At 41.9% G+C, this 7,534-nt stretch overlaps 1 pseudogene; it reads left to right on the top strand.

The window, feature by feature from the left end:
- The first annotated feature begins 3,308 nt into the window (after positions 1-3,308).
- Positions 3,309-7,062, top strand: LOC127220773 (xaa-Pro dipeptidase-like; annotated as a pseudogene).
- Positions 7,063-7,534: the final 472 nt, after the last annotated feature.

The raw sequence follows: 7,534 nt of genomic DNA, 5'->3' as shown, positions 1-7,534 counted from the left end.
TTTTATTTGAATTTATAAAATAGTTTTCATTCTCATCTTTTCTTTTTAGATTACAACTTAATTACATTTCCCCTCCAGTGTACCCCTTTTTATTCTTCTTTAAGTTCATGTATGTCACTTATATGTTTGTTTTTAGGGATGACTGCTTGGCACTGGACTACCAATTGGTATGATATTGCATTGGGAAGATGACTTCTGCTCCCAGCTTTCTTCAGTTGCCCAAATTTGTTTGGTTTACAGTCTTTGAATTTATGGAAATTTGTTATAGCACCTAGATGTTACTTTTCCCCCAAAACTTACCTAATTGTACCAAGCTGTCTTGTTTAAAGAAATGATTCACAAGGAAAGAGGTCTCTGAATATACCACTTAGATAGCAACCCTGCCTTTTTGTTGATCTGTCTGTAATAATCCTGTCTCAGTTGATCAATAACTCCACCTCACTGTACAGCCACAAACGACAAGCTCGCTTCTCTATTCAACTCTGTATAACAAACATGATGAGCTTCTGGAGTGATGAAGTTTCTCCAGCAGAGATCCCAGACCACCCGATCCCTGCTTTGTCCACATGTCTGTCTTTCCTGAATTCCCTTATCACCTCAGTCAGTTCCAAGTCCCTGGAGCCATGCATGGATTCCCTGGAGCCCTACATGAATAGGGCACTTGGGATTACATTGGCCTGGGTAATGCCACCATCTCAAGGCTTTTAACTTATCACACTTATAATTTTCTTCTTGCTGTCTTAGATTACATATTCCTGGGTTCTGAGAATCAGAATGTAGATCTTGAAGGGCCCTTTTCTGACTGTCACCACAGGGTTCTATCCCACATGTCACCACAATCACACTTTGTGTTTGATTCTAGATCACATCATCTCAAGCTTTGCTTTCTCTATGAAGTTTGAGATGGAAATATTCATTTGTTTTGTCAATAGGAATAGAGGAGAGGGAAATAAATTGGACAATTAAATAAATATGAAAAGTTAGAAATATGGAATAATGGAAAGAAGAAAATATGGAATAGGAAACCAAATGAACCAGAATGCAAATCAGAGAAAGTTGTGTAGGCCCAGAATAAATCTTTATTTCTTACTTATTTTTTAAAAACTTCTTTCCTGGCACTGGGGTTCAAATACAGAGTCTTATACATGCTTAGCTAGTATAATCTATGACTTGGCTGTATGCCCCATTCATCAAGAAGTGTTTTTCAAGTATGCTTTCTGTTAAGGTTTATGGGCAATAAAACTTGAGGGAAACATGAGGCTTACTATATCTAAGGAGCTTCTTAGAGGCGAAACACATGTATAGATGACTCAAGTTTACAACTCATCCATCATTTGACTGGAGAAATGTGTTTTCTCATGCCACTCAGACAAAATGCTTTACCTACAGTGTGCCTTAGAATCTTTTCTGAGCTTTGTTCACAGTGTGCTCTGGAGCCACAGGCATACCACAGAAATAACGAGTAAGCCAGTTTGGTTGGAGCCCAGGAAGCATACCTTCCTTAAAGTGAGCCTGGTGGGGCCCAATGTGTATTATCAGGGACAGCTGGCATAGTCATGGTTTACTTAGAAAGCCCTAGAATTGAAGCACTCAGGAGCTGTGTTGGTTAAGTATTATTGTGACATTTCATGGCTGTAATGTAACAATATCTAGGTTTAACAAGTGCCCACAAAAGCCAACATTTTATTATATTGGAGGAAGAGTTCTATCACAGGAGGAAGTCCTTTGCTGCAGGTGGAATCTCAGTGCCCACTCCATGGATAGGATTTCATTCGGAGGTGCTTCTACTCCAGCCTGTTGACTCTATCTTGGAAAAACATTGCCATCTGCCAGTCTCATTGATCATATCATTATTTTCTTTTGTTTTAACAAAAAAAGCCAAGTTATTCCATTGTTTTATCATTAGTCTTCAAATAAGCCCTTTGAGTATGCCATTTAGAACAAGATATGTACAAATCTCAACAACAACAACAACAAAAATTGGGAGATTGTTGTAAGATGCAAATAAAGTGGTCCATGGCCAGTAAGACTATGATCAGTGGGTAAGCATGGTTAAGACCCTGCAGCCTCTGTGTGCCTGAGCACTTCTTGTCATCTCCTTGGTCACAGTGATTTCAGACTAGAAAGTTACTTCAAATCTCTTCATTCCAGCTCAAATGCAAACACAGAACTGTTTAGACAAGTCTTGTTCACAGTATGAATAAATGAGCATATCAGACCTAGCATAAACTGTAGACAAAATAAAAATGCAACTACACCAAGCACAGGAAATGCAGATTCTGAACTGACATTTAAAAGAAGGAAACAGTGTAGTGTGAGCCCCTTCCTTGCTGCTCTGAAGGCAAGTTTTGTTCTATCCCACATAGGGTAGCAAAAGCTCTGAGGGAAAGCATCAAATGTATTAGTTACAGAACAGGAGAATTCAGAGCAGCCACAGACATAAGAAAATAAGGAACTCTTTGAGAGAGCCTGTCATCTCATATATATAAACTCTCCTCTCTGGCTGACCCCTGAACTATGCATACAAGGAACAAACTCTGAGTGTCCCATCTAAAGCTTGGAGAATGGATCTGAGATTTGAGGTGCTCTCCAAGAGATACAGTTTGCAGTTGGTGTCCAGTGAAAATAGTTGTTAAACCAAACACATTAACAGTCTTTGGGATTATATAATGGGATGCAGAGTGTCCATAGGACTTAACATTGCATTCAATACATAAGCCAAATTACTTGGCATTTAATAAAACAGAAAAATATTGCCTGGTACTTAGAAAAAAGGATACTTTCAGCTAGTGGAAATAGCAGACAAAGCTTTAAATCAGTGACTTAATATGTCCAGTGATATAAAAATATTTAAAATTAAAGCAAATACAGGGCATCTTGGTAGAGAAGCAAGCACTATTACAATTTAAAACCACAGTATTTCAAATTTAAGAAGAGCATAGAATAGATGGAATTCAGAATTAAACATTGCTAGCAAAGGAAAACCCAGTAAACATGAGGTCAGATAAATAGAAGTGATACAATCCTAAGAGTAAAAGGAAAAATTATTATAGAAGAAAATGAAAATGTTAATAATGTGTCAGGAAAATATTAAATGGTTAATTGATTTGTAATTAGAATTTCAGAAACATAGTAGGGAGAGGATTAAAAAAATTGTTTGTGAAAATTATGCTTAAAGTGTTTCCAGATTTGTCAAAAGAAGTCTACAATCTTAAGAAAAACAAAACAAAAAACAAACAAACAAACAAACAAAAAACCAACCAAAACACCCTCAGTTAATCCCATGTAGAATAAATCAAAGGAAAGCCATGCCAAATTCTACCAAGTTTCTAAAAACTGAAGGTAAAGATAAGTTATTAACAGCAGCCAAAGGAAAATGACACATTATAAACTGCAGACAATGTTTCAAATGACATCGGACATCCATCCTGAAGCCATGGAGACAAGAAGCCAATAATACCATGTCCAGATAACTCCTGGTGAACAGCAGCAAGCTGGAAGGTCAGGAATCTACATTCCATGAACAGAGCCTTTGAGAAAGAGGCATGAGCTCAAAATGAGAATGAGGGGTAAGCTCAAAATCAAGAAGAAAGAAAACTAAGGAATTTGTCATTAGCCAGGCTGTGCTTCAGAGGTGAGCTGACCAAGTGTGTTAGGAGAAAATGATCTAGGAAATGAATATGAATTTCAGGAATGCATGAGTAAGACACATGCATATCTAGAAAAACATCATTTTTTTATTCTGACTTCTATAAGAGGTGTGGCTCTCCCCCCAAAATTTATATTTTAGTTTTGAATTTTGGGGTATAAAACATATGTGGATAAAATAGGCCTGTTGGCTATAGATTAAGTATAGTGTGAGGACAGCTGACCTACACAGTTGCAATATATAATATAATGTCTAGTAAGATTGTGAAATGTTAACAATATGTATCTTGCTCCATAGAAATACCATTTCAATGCTAAAAGTCCATAAATACAGTGAAACTGAATTCTAGGAAGATTAAAAAGTATCTAACACAACTCAAGACTTTATCAAAACTTGGATAGAAAGTTTACTTCAAGGACATAAGAAAGTGAATACATTTTCCACTGAAATACTACCAGACCTAAATGGTTTCATAGATTTCCAACAAGCCTTTGAAAAAACAGGTAAGGCCAATGTGATTTCCATTCTTCCAGAACTCTCACACATTGATCTCCAGGCTTGGCCACCCATCTAGCCAATTTATAAAAGGCCCAACCTTTTCCTTTCCTGCTGCTTTGAGGACCCAGGCATTTACCAACCTCTCTCTGATAGTCCCATTGTGACTAGTTTTCTGAAACACAGAAGTCACTACCCTGATTTTTTCACTTTTGAAAACTTGTTGATCCCTAGAGGAAGGAACACAACTGGAAGGAAGGACAGCAGACAGGCAGCAATCTCCTACTGTGTTGTGGCAAATTCTTTAACTCTTTTTGATGATACCATTATGACCACTTTCCTAGCCATAAAACTGAAGATCATAGAGGCCTTACATAAAGTGTGGAAAGGGATCCCACTTCCTATGATGTCCTACAGTTAATGAACCATGGGTGTGAGATTTGAAGCCACAGCTTCAAACCAGCTTCAGAACATACATACAGGGATTTTCAAACACTGACTATCAGAAAGATTTTTAAAAAGAGTATTTAATTGAAACTTTCACCCTTTGCATTGTATTGCTTCCAAAGAAGTACTTTTCTTAAGTCCTGCTCTAGTCTCTGCCTGCCTTCTAAGCGATCTGCCAGTCCTCACCGAAACCTTTTTTAGTCACAAGCACTGAAAACTTCCAAGGAAGATAACTCCTTAGCACACATTCCCCCCCTCTCTGCACCCCGAAGCCTCAAGTCTCTTTACCTCACATCACCTCTTAGATGCTTGTCCCTCACCTCATCATATCTTACCTCATTTCTTAGTCTCTGACTTCTCACCTCACCTCACCTCAGCCTCTGGCCCCTTACCTCACCTCTGGCTCCCACTGAAGCAGAATTTGCATCATATTTTCCTTTCAATAGCAACAGCAGCAACTATCTTGTAGGTTAAGTATTACTGTCAGGAATTCAGAACTTGGGACCTCTGTGCTATGTTTCTTGCCTTCCTGGTATTTAACATTAGTAAGATAGACCAGTGTGGGTGTGGGGGTTCTTAGCCATGGCTACTGTAGAACCACTTTTTAAACAATATCTTTACTGTCTAGGTTCTGCCTCTAGATTCTAAATTGTTAGCTGGGGTAAGGCCTGAGCAGCAGCATTGTCCCCAAGAACATTAGACAATCCCTGTAACTATGTGATATGTGTCCTCTTGTGGTATCTAATCTCGATTATTAACCTGATGGGTTTGAGAATGACCTAGGAGACACAATTCTGGGCTTGTCTGTGAGAATGTTTAACTGAGGAGGCAGGGCCTTAACTGCGTGTGGTCAGCACTATCCCACAGATTGGGATCCCGAATTAAAAGGGAAAACAGACTCCACGTGAGGCTTGCACTGAGTGAACACGGCTTCCACCGCATGTCCTTCTTTTCCCCTGGGGAATGAGACCCTGAAAGTGCCTTTGGCCTGTTCGCCCTGAAGAGGCAGCGCCTGTGTGAGAGGCCGTGGAAGAATGCAGTGGTACAGGCTGGCTCGGATGTTGTGTTGCAGGGTAGGGAGGAGATGCAACGTTACTGCACCGATACCTCTATCATCTTCCGCCAGGAGTCCTTCTTTCACTGGGCCTTCGGTGTCATCGAGTCAGGCTGCTACAGTGTCATTGATATGGACACTGGAAAGTCGACCCTGTTTGTGCCCAGGCTTCCTCCTAGCTATGCCACCAGCATGGGAAAGATCCATTCCAAGGAGCATTTCAAGGAGAAGTACGCTGTGGACAATGTCCAGTACACAGACGAGATTGCCAGTGTCTGGACCTCCCAGAAGCCCTCTGCCCTCCTCACCCTGCGTGGTGTCAACACAGACAGTGGCAGTGCATGCAGAGAGGCCTCCTTCGAGGGCATCAGCAAGTTCAGTGTCAGCAACACGATTCTTCACCCAGAGATTGTGGAATGCCGGGTGTTCAAGACAGACGTGGAGCTAGAGCTTTTGCCCTACACAAACCGGATCTCCAGTGAGGCCCACCGTGAGGTAATGAAGGCCGTAAAAGTGGGAATGAAAGAATACGAGATGGAAAGCCTGTTCTGCCACTACAGTTACTCTCGGGGCGGCATGTGCCACCCCTCTTACACCTGTATCTGCTGCAGTGGGGAGAATGCGGCGGTGCTGCACTATGGCCAATGCTGGGGCCCCCAATGACCGGACGACCAAGGATGGGGATATGTGCCTGTTTGACATGGGTGGAGAGTGCTACTGCTTTGTTTCTGACATCATCTGCTCCGTCCCTGCCAATGGCAAGTTCACAGACGACCAGAAGACCATCTACGAGGTAGTGTTGAAGAGCTGCAGAGCTATGATGAGCACAATGAAGCCAGGTGTCTGGTGGCCTGACATGCACCGACTGGCTGACCTTATCCACCTGGAGGAAATGACAGGAATCCTTCCTGAGTGGCAGTGTGGATGCCATGCTTCAAGTCCACTTGGGAGCAGGGTTCATGACACATGGGCTTTGCCACTTCCTAGGCCTAGATGTGCATGATGTGGGAGGCTACCCTGAGGGTGTAGAGCGTATCGATGAGCCTGGCTTGTGGAGCCTGCGCACAGCAAGGCACCTGGAGCCAGGCATGGTGCTGACTGTGGAGCCAGGAATCTATTTCATTGACCATCTCTTGGACCAGGCAGGCCCTGGCAGACCCAGCCCAAGCCTGCTTCTTTAACCATGAGGTCCTGCAGCGCTTCTGAAACTTTGGTGGTGTCCGGATCGAGGAGATCGTTGGGGTGACTAACAGGGGCATGGAGCTGCTGACCTGTGTACCTCGGACCATGGAGGAAATTGAAGCATGCATGGAAGGCTGTGACAAGGCCTTCACACCCTCCTCTGGCCCCAAGTAGAGCCAGCTGTAATGTGAGCCTGCCCACAGCACCCCAACAGCAAGAGGCAGCGCTCAACAAAGCAGATCCTGAAGCTCACACTAGATTCTTCCAAAACCATCACTGCCTTTCCAAGGGAGAATAGCATTTTATTAACCTGCAAGATCGCATCCCTAACCTTGACTTTGCTTAAATGACTGACTGCGTGATGATTGAAAAATCTGTTCTGAAGTGGCAACTCAATTCTCTTGCTGCCATTTATATGCATGTGCTCAGGAAAGATGCTCTTGTTTCTGTCTTCTCCAGATAAAAATCAATAAGCAGAATGGAATTTGCAATGAAAGCTTTTCTAAAATGAAAATAAATAAATAAATAAATAAATAAATAAATAAAAAGGGAAAAGCAGTCCAAACACCATCAAGCATTTCTCTCTGCTCTCATGACTGTGGATGTAGTGGGATCAGCTGCCTCAGGCTCCTATTGCTATGACTTCACCATCATCTTGTGCTATATCTTCAAACTGTGAGCCAAGATGAACGTCTCCTCCTTCAAAC

Source organism: Phodopus roborovskii, unplaced genomic scaffold (assembly GCF_943737965.1).
Source record: "Phodopus roborovskii unplaced genomic scaffold, PHOROB, whole genome shotgun sequence".
Lineage (NCBI taxonomy): Eukaryota > Metazoa > Chordata > Mammalia > Rodentia > Cricetidae > Phodopus > Phodopus roborovskii.
This window is presented reverse-complemented; position numbering and strand designations above follow the sequence as displayed.